Raw genomic sequence first — 19,426 nt, forward strand, 5'->3', positions numbered from 1 at the left:
CACTCTCTGAGTCATCCTGAGTGGGTGATGGAAGTGAAGGCATAGGTGCCTCAGCTTCTGTACCAATGTCAGTATCAGTAGGAGCAGCATTTACTTGGGGTTCAGCACCTTGTGGTGGAGCAGGGGTAACAACTGCCAATTGTAGCTGCATCTGCTTGGCATGTTCCTCAGCATCCACAGCCTTTTTCTTTGCGCACCCTCTTTTGTTGTGTCCAACCTCACCGCAGTACATGCACCGGATTGGGTTGTATTTTCTTTTCATTTTTGTCTTTGACCCACTAGGTTGTTCTTCTTTGTCCCTTCTTCGCTTCTTTGTTGGCCTCCCAGGTTTAGGCTTCACTGGGGGTGGGACTGGTGATGGATGTGGCGTTTTTTCCCATAGATCCTGCCCCTTAACCGGATTGACATTAAAACAGTAGGTACGCTTATACGCTTCCATCTTTAACCACTCATGGCAATATTCTTCAGGTCTCTTGTCATTCTTATCTTGTATTGCCGATATTGCATGCATACACGGCATTCCTATCAAGCCAAACAAATTGATACAGTAAATATAATATCATGAATGAAGACATTGTTAATTAAGTAAGGGAATAAAGTTGTTACCTGTAAGTTGCCAAAATCTGCAGGTGCATGTGTGCTTGCCCAAGTCAACCACCATATTCGTCGGCCAGCCATGCACTTCGTACAACTCCTCTTTTTCATCACCAGACCACTGAGGAGCCCAATGGCGGGACAGCACTGTCATAGCTTCCAACCTACTTTGCTGAACAGGAGGGAGAATTCCTTGGTAGTTCTGCAACTTCTTTCTGTTATCAACCATACTCTTCATAATGATTCTCCTAACTTCCTCAGCCAGGGTCAGGATAGGCTTACTCCTTTCGTGTTTGATCTTTGCATTGAATGACTCACAGGCATTGTTGCATATGTTATCCACTTTCGGAACCTCACTAAAATGCGCCTTCGTCCATGCCTCTTTTGGCCATTTATCAAGATACTGCCAAGCTTTCTCGTTGATCAACTTAACTCTCTTCATGTTTCTATCAAATTCAGCTGTTGTCCTTGACCTTGCACATTCCCACACAAGGTCTTTTAACTCACAACTACCCCACTGTTTTGAGAAATTCCGCCATAAATGCCACACGCAGAAACGGTGGTGAACTCTTGGAAAAACTTCCTGAACAGCAGGGATTAAACCCTGCACCAAAAGACCAAACACGAAAAGATATTAAATCATTTCAGTCCTCAACATTCAGTTCATTAAATCAAACTAGTCCTTCAAAGAATAATAAGTAAATCAAATTAGTCCTTAAAGAAATCATTACCTTCTGCATATCTGAGATGAAGCACCATTTGTGCTCTCTGTAGTCACCTAGATCATTGTGAAGCAGTTCAAGAAACCATTGCCAATTATCCTTGTTTTCCACACTGACAATTGCATAGGCAATCACAAAGATGTGATTGTTAGCATCTTGTCCGCAAGCAGTCAGAATTTGTCCTCCGTGTAGTGTCTTCAGAAACGCGCCATCTAGTCCAATTAGAGGTCTACAACCTGCCTTAAACCCCCGCTTGCAAGCATCAAGACACATAGAACCGATCAAATAGTGGAGGACTCTCAGGCATTGGGATCACACCTACTTGCACTGTGGATCCTGGATTGCTAGTAAGTAACTCGTTTGCATAATCCCACACCAAACCATACTGGGCTATCTCATCACCCTCTACAATTTTTCTAGCAGCTTTTAGTGCCCTAGTGATGCATGTGCTATTGAGGTACACATTACACTTTCGGACAAACCAATCATACACCTCTCAATGCTTCATAGTTGGGTGCTTTCTAAGCTTAGGTACTAGCTTGCTAAGTGTCCAGGTTTGGGTTGCAGCCCTATTTTTCCTCTTTCTAGGACAGGTATGATTATCAACTAGTGTTTTAATTTGCCAAGACAAGTCTTTACTGTTACAAGCACAATAAACCACCCATGGACAATCATCTGACTTACAAACAGCTCTAACCGTAACTCTATCATTCTTGGTAAATAATATATTTCTGCCCCACTGGATAGTGTAATCCCTAGTGGCTTGTATAAATTCAGCTTTTGATTTGAAAGTCATACTAACCTCAAACTTCAGGTTTCCAAATTTGGTTTTTTCATTGTACTGGGGATAAACAGTAGGTGTCTCCTCATCAGAGTCTAACTCCTTCCCCGAATCCTCTGAATGCCATGAGTCAGGATCTGAGAAACTTCCAAGATCATCATCATCTTCGTCTGCATCTACCAAATCATAACATGAAAGACATTAAAATTTGGCCAAATGAAAAATTACAACAATAGCAATCCAGATTGAGAGCTTACCAGATTCAGAGCTTTCTTCATCTTTGGAACCCTCATAACTTGAGTCATCAGTGTCAATTTCTTTATCTGCTAGTCTAGACTTAGGAGGCCTATGCTTCTCCTTTGCTTCCTTTTGCTTTTGCTTTCTTTGTGAGCCTTTTCCACTGTCACTATCACTTTCATTGCTGTATAAACTGTCTCCTAGAATTTTTGGAGGCTTGTACAACTCATCTTCAGTACTCTCATACGAGTCATGAGAGTCAGAATCTTGATTCTGGATGGGACCTTCTCTTACAGTTCTTCCGGATCTTGTTACTCTGCATGCACTGGTATTTCCTTTCTCTTTATTACTTTCTGGCTTTTTGGCTGGTTGAGAGGATGTTTTAGAATGATGTGGGACTGTCTTCCCCTGATTGTTGGCTTTGGTTTGTTGAGGGTGGAGTTTTGTTGACTGCAAGGGAGTCTTTATGGGCTGAGAGGTGGTCTTTGAGGCCTGATGTGTTGGTTTGGTGGACTGAGAATAAGGTTTATTGGGCTTACTGGGCTGTGAGGCTGGCTTCCTGGGCTGAGAATTGGGCTTACTGGGCTGAGCTTTGGGCCTACTGGGCTGTGAGGATACCTTAGTGGGCTCATAGATTGGTTTCTTTGGCTGAGGGTGGTTCATTGTGGAAGTTTTCACAGGTTGGGAGTGGTGCATCTTGGCCTGGGAACTGAACTTCTTCTTCTTACTAGTTCCTGCTTCCAGAAGAGCTACACCTTCCCCTATGTTGTCCACTACACAGGGCTGTGAGATGCAGTCCTCAAAGTATAGGTTGATCAAATGGTGGTTCCTCCTACAATCCTTGCACATTGCAATCAAGTCAGCATCTGTCACCAACTTCTTCAACCCAGATGGAATTGGAACTCCATGAACTTTCCACCAACAATTGCCAGCCTCAATGTATCCCAGCTCCTTATAGTAACCCCTTACAAAAAATACATCAAGTGTGTCTCCCTCAACACCCATCAATACCTCTGTGTTATCAGCTTCATAAACCATGTCACCATCCTCACCCGTCCTAAACAACCCACCATGGTGAAAAACAAACGTCATGGGAGGACCCTCCATCTACAATAACAAACACAAAAACAGCATAAAAAAACATGACCAGCAACAACTGCTCTGTATCAATCACCACCTAGTACACCCAGTTGGTACCAATCAACCTTTAACCAAAAAAAAAAACATGCAACAGAACCATCACTAAATTCAAACATCACTCACTACTGTCACAGAGCCATACAAAGTAACACAATCTCATACACGAAAATGCTAAAACAACACTAATAAACCCTAAATCAGATGAACACTAACTCCACCATAGTAACAATACACCACATCACAGAATAAGTAAGAAATGATATTATCAGTTCAATCCTTACCTCTCAATGTCTCAATGCCTTCTTTTACTAGCAATGCTGCTCCAGTATAACATCCACTCTGCATTCAACGGCCAAAGGCTTTCAACTGTAATCGTCTAGTAGCACTAACGATCCTTGTCAGCCTGGTACAGAGCTTCGGTTCCACACTTAGGGCATACCTTGTGGGAGATGACACGTTTTGGAGCGAAAGACAGAGCGATGGTTGATATGAGACAAGGGTAAGGCATCGCAACGTTTCAAAATCTCTTCAGAACACAATACGGCGACGTTTCAACGCTACTGCCTCACTCAACCAAAACGACGTCGTCCGGCTTCACTGCCAACTTGGCAGTTAACGTGCCACGTAGGCGGCTGTTTGCCATCTCATCAACCGAGAAGACGGACGGACGAACGTGATCAACACGGGTATCTTTCGAGGACCTTTTTGATTAATTTTGACTTTCGGGGACGAAAATGGAGATCGAGCACACTTTCGGGGACGAAATTGACTATTAACTCTTTATTGAACCAAGTTTAAGTCTATCATCTTTACAATGACTTCATTCATAGATTAGTTTTAAGACAAAAAATAAGTGATAGTACTCTGAGGGTTAGAAAATATTTCAATTCAAAACACCGTTATTACATACATCAATTGCCTCGCGCATATAGAATAACATGAACTTTCTTTATTGAAGATAATTTAGATTAGAGCTGGTAAAACAAGCCGTAATTTGGAAGTTGGGTCGGTTTGTTCGAAAAATGGGTAAGTCAACCCAATAAAAACAAGACTCCTTTTTTTTTTGGGTCAAACAAGACTCGTTTAGATGTGAGTAGTTTAGACTTTTGGCCTTCTAGGATAGGATTTTTTTCTATAATAAAATAAAAAAATTATTATTTCTCACATTTTTTGGATTTTAATTCTTTGAATACGATATTTTTTTTTTGTATTTGGACAAATTCGCGCGGACCTCCCTGAGAACTCTATAAAAATTGACAAGTTCGACTTATCTCGATGAACTCCACTCAATTTTTTTTAAACGGACATTTTTAATCTATATCATCGTCTACAAAATTGTATATAGATCTACAAACAGTATATAGCGTACACAAAAATACACAGACAACAAGCATGGCTTCTTCAAAGATTTTTTTAATTATAAATTAAAAAGAAAACAAGCCATATTTAATAATGACAACCATTCTTATCGTCTCCAAAAATACACAGGTATACCGGAATAAGCCATATTTAACAAGGATTTTTTTAATTATAAATTAAAAAATATAACTATTTCCCAAAAATAATCCACTTCAAATAAATTAGATTGGAAAGTTAACAATAGTAAAAATCCTTGTTAAATATGGCTTATTTTGGTGTACCTGTGTATTTTTAGAGACGATAACAATGGTTGCCATTGTTAAATATGGCTTATTTTTTTAATTTATAATTAAAAAATATTTGAAGAAGCCATTGTTGTCCGTGTATTTTTGTGTACTACTATTTGTAGATCTATATACTATTTTTTAGACGATGATATGGATTAAAAATACGTGTTTTAGAAAATTTAAGTGGAGTTTGCCGGGGTAAGACGAACTCTATAAAATTTATAGAGTTCGCCGGAGTAAGGCGAACTTGTCAATTTTTATAAAGTTCGCCGAGGTCCGACGAACTTTCCCAAATGCCAAAAAAATCATATTTGAGGAATTAAAGTCCAAAAATCATATTTAAAGAAATAATAATTTTTTTTATTTTATTATAAAAAAATGGCTTCTAGGATAACTTGCGAATTAAAATTATTGAACTCGATTTTATCAAAAAAAAAAAAAAAATTATTCAAGTAGAGAGGATATGAGTTGGTTTCTTGGTTGCTGTTACAATACTCTTCTATTGTTTGGAGTTTTAAAACTTCATAGAAATTTACAAAGAGAAATTTTATCTTTATACTAAATTTAATACCAAAACCTTTTAATTTCCAACGTTCTCTTTCCTTCTCTATTACCAAAACCTTTAATTTCCAACGTTCTCTTTCCTTCTCTATTACCAAAACCTGTCTCTTCACTTCCTCGCTTTTTCTCTCTCATCTTTTTTATTTATTAAGTAGCACTTTTTTTTTTAATTTTAGTTATTTTATTACTGTTAATTTTTTACTGAAATAAAATAAAAAAATTATTGTTTTCTATAACAATATTTTTTATTTTTATTTTTTAGAATTCACTTTTTTTTTTAATTTTATAAATTCATTACAGTACAATTTATATAGTATTAGTATATTTTTAATTTTAATTAATCTAATTTTATTTACATAATTTAAAATTTAAAATTATAAAATTTTTAATTTAAAATTCAAATAGATATAATTTAATTAATAACTTAATTTAATTAATAACTTAATTTAATTTGATAGAAATAAATGTAGTCATATTATTATACTTATATGATTAATTATGTTTATTCGATTTTTAAAAAAATAACTATTTAAAACTGTTAATTTTAAATTAAAAAATTAATATACTCGTATTATTTTTTGTTCATCGGCTCGGGACCAGAACGATTCGGGTCTAGTGAGTACTGGGAGTCAGGGGATCGCTGGAAGTTGGGTTTGTGTGGACACCGGAAATGAGGCAGATGAGGTTCATTCGAGCTGGTGAGGCGTGGAGCGGGGGGAAGAGCCACCTGCAAGGACTCCAACGCTCAAGTTAGTGTCCGTACTAGGGGCAGCTATTAGGGTTAGGATAGGTGACGTACATGGGAGGAGGGGTAGGGCCCTCCCCTTTTATAGTCTGCACTCGAGTGGGACCCATAGGAGTAGACCCTCCTTCCTAGAAGCTTCCTTACAACTGTCCAGGTGCTGTAATTAGGTAGGAAAGGAGGGAATTTGCGGGTCGGGGGACTCGTTGGTTCGTCTACTCGGTATCTAGGCCCGATTGCTAGTGGGCTGGGCCGGAACAATGCCCCCAACACGCTAATCACAAGGCCAGGCGGTGATTGGCGCGTTTGAGCTACTCGTCTTTTTCCAGGTTGAGTTCTTCTTAAGGCGGGAATCCGTCGATGGAGATTGTGACCCCGTGTGCGTGTATTGCCCCCATTCGCAGCTTGGTGCGTTGCTTCGAACTTCGCGTTGGGCATTTATTGCTCATTATGATTGATTTGAAAGTCCAAGAGAAAGGACTATTATGCCCTTACCTTTTCACGCTCCCTCCTTGACGGTTACCATTCTTTCTTTCCCCAAAACTTTCCTTATCCCTCATTTTCCATTTCCTATCTCATTTGCCTCTGTTTTCACTCCTCTTCCATTTTTACTCTGAGTTGCCTTTGTCTGGGAGATTCCTGCGCGCCCTTCTCTATCTGTTTTTTATTTTTCTACCTTCTGCATATCTTCCTAATAAGCATTCCTAATTCCTTTTGCTGTTTTACTGTACTGCTCTGTGGTTGTATTTATTTTTGTGGATTAATGCATGCCACTCTCCTTTTTCATTTTGGTTCATGTTTGCTTGAATCCACGTAGCCCGCATTAGATAGTTGCTAGGGAGTATCATTTAGGTGTCTGCTTCTTGAATCTAAGCTTTGGAGCATGAGCATCATGGATTATTAATGCAGCTAGCGGTAGTTTCGTTTTGTGTATCTTTTGACTTTACAATCTCCCGATTTAACTCGAGTGGTGCCCCCACTATAGGTATGGCTCGACCACCAGCGCCAAATGTTATTGATTTTTATGCCTGGGTTATTTCGAACGTGAAGGATATGCCATCTCAGGTGACCAGAGATGATCTCCAAGCTCTTCGGGACTCTGGCTCCTTATGCGGGGGAGGTCCCGAGGAGGCGAACTACCAGGTCTACGTCTTCGGTGATCGCGAAAGGGTGTGCCATAAGAACATGGCCTCTCCTTAGGTTGTTGACTGGTTGTGGGTATATAAGCCCATGTTCACCTCCTTAGGCCTACAACTCCCCTTCTCGCCTTTCGTCATGTGGCTGCGATGTTGCCCTATCATAGCTTCACCCTAACAGCTGGAGCTTCTGGCCTCCGTCAATGTATTCCTCTACCTCTTCCTACTAACAAACCCTTCACGCGAAGGGAAGACAAAGAAAGGGTACATGTCCTTCCGGGCCGTTCAAGGTCGCCGGATATTTGGTCTCTTTGAAGATTCGTTCTATGGCTTCAAGAGTACCTTCTTCAAAGTAAGGCCCGCCCCAGGTCATCATCCTTTTTGGCTTACACTGGAGGGCGAAAGACGAATCCCGACCTACTGGAGTTTTGGGGCAGGCTCAGATTATTTAATAAAAGAGATCTACGAGGGTCCTAGGTGAGGAGAATCATCGGATAGCCGATATATTGTTGGCGATCTTTGGTTCTAAGAATCTGAACCCTCATCTAGTGTTGGGGGACAATCGGTCGGGTCCATGTAGGTAGGTCATTTCCCCGTTCGCCATTTTTCTTGTTACTGATAACTTAGTTCCTGACTTCTTCACTTGTGTTTATTTTGTATTTCCATGGCTGATGGGAAGACTACTATGGTGGATCTGATGGCCCACTTCCTTGGTGGGAGCAACGATGATGATTCTTTCGTGGCTCATTCTGAGGTCCTGGGTTTTGAGGTCGTCGGGGAAAGTAGTGGTTGGGCTGCTGCCGAGGATCAGGCTGATTCCCCGCCTTCTGGTAACATTTTGCCTGAGAACCCTCTGAACATCATTGTGGAGGAGCCGATCCCGGAGCAAGAAGCTAGTTCTGAGGTTGACCCCGATCTGACTATCGTGCCCAACCATAAGAAATGAAAGGGACTGATGAGCGGATAATTTATACGCTTTTTGGCATTGTTTTTAGTATGTTTTTAGTAAAATCTAGTTACTTTTAGGGATGTTTTCATTAGTTTTTATGTTAAATTCACATTTTTGGACTTTACTATGAGTTTGTGTATTTTTCTGTGATTTCAGGTATTTTCTGGCTGAAATTGAGGGACTTGAGCAAAAATCAGATTCAGAGGTTGAAGAAGGACTGCTGATGCTGTTGGATTCTGACCTCCCTGCACTCAAAATGGATTTTCTGGAGCTACAGAACTCAAAATGGTGCACTTTTAATTGCGTTAGAAAGTAGACATCCAGGGCTTTCCAGTAATATATAATAGTCCATACTTTAGCCGAGTTTAGACGACGTAAAAGGGCGTTGAATGCCAGTTCTACGCTGCTGTCTGGAGTTAAACGCCAGAAACACGTCACAAGCCAGAAATACGTTACAAACTGGCGTTCAACTCCAAGATTTACCTCTACACGTGTAACATTCAAACTCAGCCCAAGCACACACCAAGTGGGCCCCGGAAGTGGATTTATACATCAATTACTTACTTCTGTAAACCTTAGTAGCTAGTTTATTATAAATAGAACTTTTTACTATTGTATTAGACACTTTTTTGATCAATTTTAGATCTCTAGACCTCCATGGGAGGCTGGCCATGATGACAAGTCATCCTAGCCTATTTTAGCTAGTCTTTTTCTTTTGTTTTCATTAGAATTATGCACTTTCTTGAGCTACAAGCAAGCTAATTGAGTAGATTTTCATGTTTCCCTTGATTGAACCAACCATATATGAATTTATGCCATTTCATGAGGTTTTATGCTATATTTGTTGCATATTATGAAAGAATGAATATCTCATGATTTTGAGCATAGCTTTGATGAGTTTGGTTGATTAATGATAGGTGAAGAAAGCTTGGAGAAAGGTTGAAGCAAAGAGGAATGGCTAGGAGTGAAGAGAGGACAATGGAATAAGTGAAATTGAACCAGGAAGCAAGAAGTTAGCCTCAACGTTAGCCCCCTAACTTGGAGGCTAACGTTGGAACTTGAAATTTCCTCCCTGGCCATCCCACGTTTGCGCCAACGTTAGCCCCCTAACTTGGAGGCTAACGTTGGCACATGAATTCCTCCCTGGCCATCCAACGTTTGCGCCAACGTTAGCCCCCTAACTTGGAGGCTAACGTTGGCACATGAAAACACAAGGGAGAGGGGCCAACGTTTGCGCCAACGTTAGCCCCCTAACTTGGAGGCTAACGTTGGCGCCACTAGCATACAAGGCAAGGCCAACGTTAGGGTCAAAGTTAGACCCCTAACGTTGGCACCAACGTGCATACCAGAAAAATGTGTTTGCTGCTATGAAAAGTTGGAGCCAAAGTTAGACAAACTTTTGGTCCAACTTTTGCTAACCTCAAAACCGGTTCAATTGGTTCACTTCGGTTCTTCTCCAAACTTCAAGAGCAATCAACCAAGGCCTCTTTCAACCCAATTCCACCAAGAGCAAAGGCCCAACTCAAGGCTTGAAGATCATTTGAAGAAAGTGTATAAATAGGATAGAATTCAAGTTCTTCGAGGAGCTTTCCTGGAGAGTTTTCCTTAAGAGCTTTTCTTTAGAATTTTCATAATAGTTTTCGGAGAGCTTTTGAACTTGAGTGAACTTTAATTTCTTGTTTTCATTGCTTTCAATTTCATTTTACTTTTGTCTTGGATCTTGGATTGGAGAATTGAAGAAATTCTGTTTCAATCTCAATCTTGGATCTCTCTGTTTATTTACTGCTTAATTGAATTCCATTTCCAGTTCATTGTTCTTCATCTCTTTTCTTTGCAATTTACAATTTCCTTGCTATTGTTCTTGTTGGATCTATGAAGGCATTGAGATCTAGACTTGGTTTTCTAGTCTCTGGGTCCTGAGATCTAAATTTCCCATTTCAATTCCCTGTTTATTGCTTTCCTTGTTCATTTACTTTGTTGTTATAAGATTCGGTTCAATCCCAATTCCCTTTTCCTCTTCTGTTTAATGCAATTTAACTTTTCCTTGATTAAATTCTGCAAATCCACATCCCAATCCCCTTTACATTTCAAGCAATTTACATTCCTTGCACTTTAAGATTTTGCAATTTACATTTCTTGCACTCTAAGTTTCTGCCATTTAATTTCTTGTTCTTTAAGATTCAGCAATTTAAATTCCTGCTCTCTTTAATTTCATGCAATTTACATTCTGCAAGTCACAAATCACCCAACCAACAGTTGATTCGCTTGACTAAATCAATCACTAAACTAAAATTGCTCAATCCTTCAATCCCTGTGGGATCGACCTCACTCCCGTGAGTTTTTATTACTTGATGCGACCCGGTGCACTTGCCGGTTAGTTTTGTGGTGTTTTGTGAGAGATTCGTTTCTCATCAAAATATCTCATCAGGCCACTCGGCCATGCTTACCTTATGTTCACTTATGTATTTTCAACGGTAGAGTTTCTACACTCCATAGATTAAGGTGTGGAGCTCTGCTGTTCCTCAAAGATTAATGCAAAGTACTACTATTTTTCTACTCAATTCAACTTATTCCGCTTCTAAGATATTCATTCGCACTTCAACCTGAATGTGATGAACGTGACAATCATCATCATTCCCTATGAACGCGTGCCTGACAACCACTTCCGTTCTACCTTAGATTGAATGAGTATCTCTTGGATCTCTTAATCAGAATCTTCGTGGTATAAGCTAGATTGATGGCGGCATTCATGAGAGTCCGGAAAGTCTAAACCTTGTCTGTGGTATTCCGAGTAGGACTTTGGGATTGAATGACTGTGACGAACTTCAAACTCACGATTGCTGGGCGTAGTGACAGACGCAAAAGGAGGGTGAATCCTATTCCAGCATGATCGAGAACCTCAGATGATTAGCCGTGCTGTGACAGAGCATTTGGACCATTTTCACAAGAGGATGGGATGCAGCTATTGACAAGGGTGATGCCTCCAGACGATTAGCCATGCAGTGACAGCGCATCGAACTATTTTCCAGAGAGGATAAAAAGTAGCCATTGACAATGGTGATGTCCTTACATAAAGCCAGCCATGGAAAGGAGTAGGATTGATTGGATGAAGACAGCAGGAAAGCAGAGGTTCAGAGGAACGAAAGCATCTCTATGCGCTTATCTGAAATTCTCACCAATAATTTACATAAGTGTTTCTATCCTTATTTTATTATTTATTTTTGAAAACTCCATAACTATTTCATATCCGCCTGACTGAGATCTACAAGGTGACCATAGCTTGCTTCATACCAACAATCTCCGTGGGATCGACCCTTACTCACGTAAGGTTTTATTACTTGGACGACCCAGTGCACTTGCTGGTTAGTTGTATCGAAGTTGTGAATGAAAAATAATTTATTAAGACGTGCGTACAGAGTTTTTGGCGCCGTTGCCTGAGATCACAATTTCATGCACCAAGTTTTTGGCACCGTTGCCAGGGATTGTTCGAGTTTGGACAACTGACGGTTCATCTTGTTGCTCAGATTAGGTAATTTTCTTCTTATTTTGTTTTCAAAAACTTTTCAAAAATTTTTCAAAAATATTTTCTTCTTTTTTTTTTCCAATTCATATTCGAAAAAAAAAATTTATAAACCTTTTCAAAAATATTTTTTTCTTCAGAATTTTTAAGAATGAATTCTAGTGTTTCATGAAGCATATTGAAGCCTGGCTGGCTGTAAAGCCATGTCTAATTCTTTTAGACTGAGGCTTCCTCTTATCAGTATATGAAGTTGGATGAAGTATCAGCTGTTGTATGCCTGATTTGTATCTTCTAAAGCTTGGCTGGCTGTTAAGCTATGTCTAACCCTTAGATTGGAGCTTTAGACTAAGATTGCAAGATTCCTGGAATTCATATTAAAAATTTTGGAGTCCTTATTTTTCTTTTTCACAAATAATTTTCGAAAAAAAATACAAAAAAATCATAAAATCATAAAAATAAAAAATATTTTGTGTTTCTTGTTTGAGTCTTGAGTCAGATTTTAAGTTTGGTGTCAATTGCATGTTCATCTTGTATTTTTTCGAAAAAATCATGCATTCATGGTGTTCTTCATGATCTTCAAGTGTTCTTGGTAAATCTTCTTGTTTGATCTTGATGTTTTCTTGTTTTGCATCTTTTCTTGTTTTACATGTGCATTTTTGCATCCATAGAGTCTAAACATGAAAGATTTCTAAGTTTGGTGTCTTGCATGTTTTCTTTGCATTAAAAATTTTTCAAAAATATGTTCTTGATGTTCATCATGATCTTCAAAGTGTTCTTGGTGTTCATCTTGACATTCATAGCATTCTTGCATGCATTCATTGTTTTGATCTAAAAATTTTCATGCATTGCATCATTTTCATGTTTTTCTCTCTCATCATTAAAAATTCAAAAATCAAAAAAATATCTTCCCCTTTTTCTCTCTTAAAAATTCGAAAATTAGATTTGACTTTTTCAAAAATTTCAAAAATCTAGTTTTTATGAGTCAAATCAAATTTTTAATTTAAAAATCTTATCTTTTTCAAAATCTTTTTCTTAATTTTATCTCATAATTTTCAAAAATAACATCATCAATTAATGTTTTGATTCAAAAATTTCAAGTTTGTTACTTACTTGTTAAGAAAGATTCAAACTTTAAGTTCTAGAATCATATCTTGTGATTTCTTGTGAATCAAGTCATTAATTGTGATTTTAAAAATCAAATCTTTTTCAAAACTAATTTCAATCATATCTTTTCAAAAATATCTTTTTATCTTATCTTTTTCAAAATCATATCTTTTTCAAAAATTTGATTTTAAAAATATCTTTTCTAACTTCTTATCTTCTTATCTTTTCAAAATTGATTTTCAAATTTGTTTCAACTAACTAACTAACTTTTTGGTTGTTTCTTATCTTTTTCAAAACTACCTAACTAACTCTCTCTATTTTTCGAAAATATCTTCCCTCTTTTTCAAAAATTTCTTCTTAATTAACTAATTATTTTAATTTTTTATTTTAATTTTCGAAAATTACTAACCTCTTTCAAAAACTATTTTCGAAAATCACTAACTCTTTTTCAAAAATTATTTTCGAAAATCCTCTTTCTCTCTCATCTCTTTCTATTTATTTATTCATCTACTAACACCTCTCCCTCACTCACCAAAAATCCGAACCCTCTCTCTCTCTGAGTTCAGATTTTCTCTTATTTTTTTCTTCTACTCACATAAGAAACCTCTATACTTGGGCAAAAAGGATCTCTATTATTATTATTTTTCTGTTCCCTCTTTTTCATATGAGCAGGAGCAAGGACAAGAATATTCTTATTGAAGCAGATCCAGAACCTGAAAGGACTCTGAAGAGGAAACTAAGAGAAGCTAAATTACAACAATCCAGAGACAACCTTATTGAAAATTTCGAACAAGTAAAGGAGATGGCAGCCGAACCCAACAACAATAATGCAAGGAGGATGCTTGGTGACTTTACTGCACCTAATTCCAATTTACATGGAAGAAGCATCTCCATCCCTACCATTGGAGCAAACAATTTTGAGCTGAAACCTCAGCTAGTTTCTCTGATGCAGCAAAACTGCAAGTTTCATGGACTTCCATCTGAAGATCCTTTTCAGTTCTTAACTGAATTCTTGCAGATATGTGATACTGTTAAGACTAATAGAGTAGATCCTGATGTCTACAGGCTCATGCTTTTCCCTTTTGCTGTAAGAGACAGAGCTAGAGTATGGTTGGACTCTCAACCTAAGGATAGCCTGAACTCTTGGGATAAGCTGGTCAAGGCTTTCTTAGCCAAGTTCTTTCCTCCTCAAAAGCTGAGAAAGCTTAGAGTGGATGTTCAAACCTTCAGACAGAAAGAAGGTGAATCCCTCTATGAAGCTTGGGAGAGATACAAAGGACTGACCAAAAAGTGTCCTTCTGACATGCTTTCAGAATGGACCATCCTGAATATATTCTATGATGGTCTGTCTGAGTTATCTAAGATGTCATTAGATACTTCTGCCGGTGGATCCATTCACCTAAAGAAAACGCCTGCAGAAGCTCAAGAACTCATTGACATGGTTGCTAATAACCAGTTCATGTACACTTCTGAGAGGAATCCTGTGAGTAATGGGACACCTATAAAGAAGGGAGTTCTTGAAATTGATACTCTGAATACCATATTGGCTCAGAACAAAATATTGACTCAGCAAGTCAATATGATTTCTCAGAGTCTGAATGGAATGCAAGCTGCATCCAACAGTACTCAAGAGGCATCTTCTGAAGAAGAAGCTTATGATCCTGAAAACCCTGCAATAGCAGAGGTGAATTACTTAGGTGAATCTTATGGAAACACCTATAATCCATCATGGAGAAATCATCCAAATCTCTCATGGAAGGATCAACAAAAGCCTCAACAAGGCTTTAATAATGGTGGAAGAAACAGGTTTAATAATAATAAACCTTTTCCATCATCCACTCAGCAACAGACAGAGAACTCTGAACAAAGTACCTCTAGTTTAGCAAACTTAGTCTCTGATCTATCCAAGGCCACTGTAAGTTTCATGAATGAAACAAGGTCTTCCATTAGAAATTTGGAAGCACAAGTGGGCCAGCTGAGTAAAAGGATCACTGAAATCCCTCCTAGTACTCTCCCAAGCAATGCAGAAGAAAATCCAAAGAGAGAGTGCAAGGCCATTGATATTACCAAAATGGCCGAACCCAAAGAGGGAGAGGAGGACGTGAATCCCAGTGAGGAAGACCTCCTGGGACGTCCAGTGATCAATAAGGAGTTTCCTTCTGAGGAACCAAAGGAATCTGAGGCTCATCTAGAGACCATAGAGATTCCATTGAACCTCCTTATGCCCTTCATGAGCTCTGATGAGTATTCCTCTTCTGAATAGAATGAGGATGTCACTGAAGAGCAAGCTGCCAAGTTTCTTGGTGCAATCATGAAGCTGAATGCCAAATTATTTGGTATAGAGACTTGGGAAGATGAACCTCCCTTGTTCACCAATGAACTAAGTGATCTGGATCAACTGACATTGCCTCAGAAGAAACAGGATCCTGGAAAGTTCTTAATACCTTGTACCATAGGCACCATGATCTTTAAGGCTCTGTGTGACCTTGGTTCAGGAATAAACCTCATGCCCTCTCTGTAATAGAGAAACTGGAAATCTTTAGGGTGCAAGCCGCTAAAATCTCATTAGAGATGACAGATAATTCAAGAAAACAGGCTTATGGACAAGTAGAGGACGTGTTAGTAAAGGTTGAAGGCCTTTACATCCCTATTGATTTCATAGTCCTAGATACTGGGAAGGATGAGGATGAATTCATCATCCTTGGAAGACCTTTCCTAGCCACAGCAAGAGTTGTGATTGATGTGGACAGAGGAGAATTGATCCTTCAAATAAATGAGGACAACCTTGTGTTTACAACTCAAGGATCTCTCTCTGCATCCATGGAGAGGAAGCATAAAAAGCTTCTCTCAAAGCAGAGTCAAACAAAGCCCCCACAGTCAAACTCTAAGTTTGGTGTTGGGAGGTCTCAACAAAGCTCTGCACACCTGTGAGGCTCCATGAGAGCCCACTGTCAAGCTATTGACATTAAAGAAGCGCTTGTTGGGAGGCAACCCAATGTTTATTTATCTAATTTTATTTTTGTTTTTCATGTTTTCTTAGGTTCATGATCATGTGGAGTCACAAAATAAACGAAAAATTTAGAAACAGAATCAAAAACAGCGGAAGAAAAATCACACCCTGGAGGAAGCACCTGTCTGGCGTTCAACGCCAGAACAGAGCATGGTTCTGGTGCTGAACGCTCAAAATGGGCAGTATCTGGGCGCTGAACGCCCAAAATGGACAGCATCTGGGCGCTGAACGCCAGAATTGCACCCTGGAGAAGAGCTGGCGCTGAACGCCCAGAACAAGCATGGTTCTGGCGTTCAACGCCAGAAATGGGCAATAAATGGGCGTTGAACGCCCAAAATGGGCACTAACCTGGCCCTGAATGGCCAGAGTTGTGTGCAAGGGCATTTTACATGCTTAATTTGGTGCAAGGTTGTAAATCCTTAAACACCTCAGGATCTGTGGACCCTACAGGATCATCTCAGGATCTGTGGACCCCACAGGATCTCCACCTACCTCCACTCACTCTCTTCTCTCTTCTCAATCATCCTCTATTCCCAATAAACACTCTTCCCCAAAACCCTTCACCTATCACCTCCATCCCTCTTCCCTATTAACCCTTCACCACTCACATCCACCCATCTTCCCCATAAACCTACCCAATAAACTCCACCTACCTTCAAAATTCAAAATCAATTTCCCACCCAAACCCACCCATATGGCCGAACCTTAACCCCCCTCCCTTCCCTATATAAAGCCTTCCATTCTTCTTCATTTTCACACAACACAACCCTCTCTTTCCTTTCTTGGCCGAAACACACCTCCCCCTCTTCTCCATATTTTCTTTTTCTTCTTCATCTAATTCTTTCTTTTCTTGCTCGAGGGCGAGCAATATTCTAAGTTTGGTGTGGTAAAAGCATAAGCAAGCACCTGTCAGAAATTTTCAAACAGGAAGAGGAGATGGCAACCGAAAATAATAATAATGTAAGGAGGATGCTTGGTGACTTTACTGTATCTAATTCCAATTTACATGGAAGAAGCATCTCCATCCCTACCATTGGAGCAAACAATTTTGAGCTGAAACCTCAGCTAGTTTCTCTGATGCAGCAGAACTGCAAGTTCCATGGACTTCCATCTGAAGATCCTTTTCAGTTCTTAACTGAATTCTTGCAGATCTGTGATACTATTAAGACTAATGGAGTAAATCCTGAAGTCTACAGGCTCATGCTTTTCCCTTTTGCTGTAAGAGACAGAGCTAGAGTGTGGTTGGACTCTCAACCCAAAGATAGCCTGAAGTCTTGGGATAAGCTGGTCACGGCTTTCTTAGCCAAGTTCTTTCCTCCTCAAAAGCTTAGTAAGCTTAGAGTAGATGTTCAAACCTTCAGACAGAAAGAAGGTGAATCCTTCTATGAAGCTTGGGAGAGATACAAGCAACTGACCAAAAAGTGTCCTTCTGACATGCTTTCAGAATGGACCATCCTGGATATATTCTATGATGGTCTGTCTGAATTAGCTAAGATGTCATTGGATACTTCTTCAAGTGGATCTATTCACCTAAAGAAAACGCCTGCAGAAGCTCAAGAACTCATTAACATGGTTGCTAATAACCAGTTCATGTACACTTCTGAGAGGAATCCTGTGAGTAATGGGACGCCTCAGAAGAAGGGAGTTCTTGAAATTGATACTCTGAATGCCATATTGGTTCAGAATAAAATATTGACTCAGCAAGTCAATATGATTTCTCAGAGTCTGAATGGAATGCAAGCTGCATCCAACAGTACTCAAGAGGCAACTTCTGAAGAAGAAGCTTATGATCCTGAAAACCCTGCAATAGCAGAGGTGAATTACATGGGTGAACCTTATGGAAACACCTATAACCCCTCATGGAGAAATTACCCAAATCTCTCATGGAAGGATCAACAAAAGCCTCAACCAGGCTTTAATAATGGTGGAAGAAATAGGTTTAACAGTAGTAAACCTTCTCCATCATCCAGTCAGCAACAGACAGAGAACTCTGAACAAAATACTTCTAATTTAGCAAACTTAGTCTCTGATCTATCTAAGGCCACTGTGAGTTTCATGAATGAAACAAGGTCCTCCATTAGAAATTTGGAAGCACAAGTGGGCCAGTTGAGTAAAAGAGTCACTGAAATCCCTCCTAGTACTCTCTCAAGCAATACAGAAGAAAATCCAAAAGGAGAGTGCAAGGCCATTGAAATGACCATCATGGCCGAATCCAAAGAGGAAGGGGAGGACGTGAATCCCAGTGAGGAAGACCTCCTGGGACGTCCAGTGATCAATAAGGAGTTTCCCTTTGAGGAACCAAAGGAATCTAAGACTCATCTAGAGACCATAGAGATTCCACTAAACCTCCTTATGCCATTCATGAGCTCTGATGAGTATTCCTCTTCTGAAAAGAATGAGGATGTTACTGAAGAGCAAGTTACCAAGTACCTTGGTGCAATCATGAAGCTGAATGCCAAATTATTTGGTATTGAGACTTGGAAAGATGAACCTCCCTTGTTCACTAATGAACTGAGTGATCTGGATCAACTGACATTGCCTCAGAAGAAACAGGATCCTGGAAAGTTCTTAATACCTTGTACCATAGGCACCATGACCTTTGAGAAGGCTCTATGTGACCTTGGATCAGGGATAAACCTCATGCCCCTCTCTGTAATAGAAAAACTGGGAATCTTTGGGGTGCAAGCTACTAAAATCTCATTAGAGATGGCAGACAATTCAAGAAAATAGGCTTATGGACAGGTAGAGGACGTGTTAGTAAAGGTTGAAGGCCTTTACATCCTGCTGATTTCATAGTCCTAGATACTGGGAAGGATGAGGATGAATCCATCATCCTTGGAAGACCCTCCCTAGCCACAGCAAGAGCTGTGATTGATGTTGACAGAGGTGAACTAGTCCTTCAATTGAATGAGGACTCCCTTGTGTTTAAAACTTGAGGTCATCCTTCTGTAAACATGGAGAGGAAGCATAAAAAGCTTCTCTCAAAATAGAGTCAACTAGAGCCCCCACAGTCAAACTCTAAGTTTGGTGTTGGGAAGTTTCAACAATGCTCTGAACATCTGTGAGGCTCCATGAGAGCCCACTGTCAAGCTATTGACATTAAAGAAGCGCTTGTTGGGAGGCAACCCAATTTTTATTTATCTAATTTTATTTTCATGGTTTTTCATGTTTTATTAGGTTCATGATCATGTGGAGTCACAAAATAAATATAAAAATTGAAAATGGAATCAAAAACAGTAGAAAAAAAATCACACCCTGGAGGAAGATCTCACTGGCGTTTAAAC

General features: G+C 39.3%; 2 non-coding genes across 2 annotated transcripts; both read right to left on the reverse strand.

The window, feature by feature from the left end:
* Window positions 1-14,333: 14,333 nt before the first annotated feature.
* Window positions 14,334-14,441, reverse strand: LOC148561918 (small nucleolar RNA R71). Its single transcript, XR_015886674.1, has one exon. It is a non-coding gene; the product is annotated as a small nucleolar RNA R71 (small nucleolar RNA).
* A 3,033-nt stretch (window positions 14,442-17,474) lies between these two features.
* On the reverse strand, window positions 17,475-17,582 carry LOC148561919 (small nucleolar RNA R71). The gene has a single exon (XR_015886833.1). It is a non-coding gene; the product is annotated as a small nucleolar RNA R71 (small nucleolar RNA).
* Between the last annotated feature and the right edge of the window lie 1,844 nt (window positions 17,583-19,426).

The sequence above is a fragment of the Arachis ipaensis genome, chromosome B6, assembly GCF_059453495.1.
Source record: "Arachis ipaensis isolate K30076 ecotype BB chromosome B6, ASM5945349v1, whole genome shotgun sequence".
NCBI classification, from domain to species: Eukaryota; Viridiplantae; Streptophyta; class Magnoliopsida; order Fabales; family Fabaceae; genus Arachis; species Arachis ipaensis.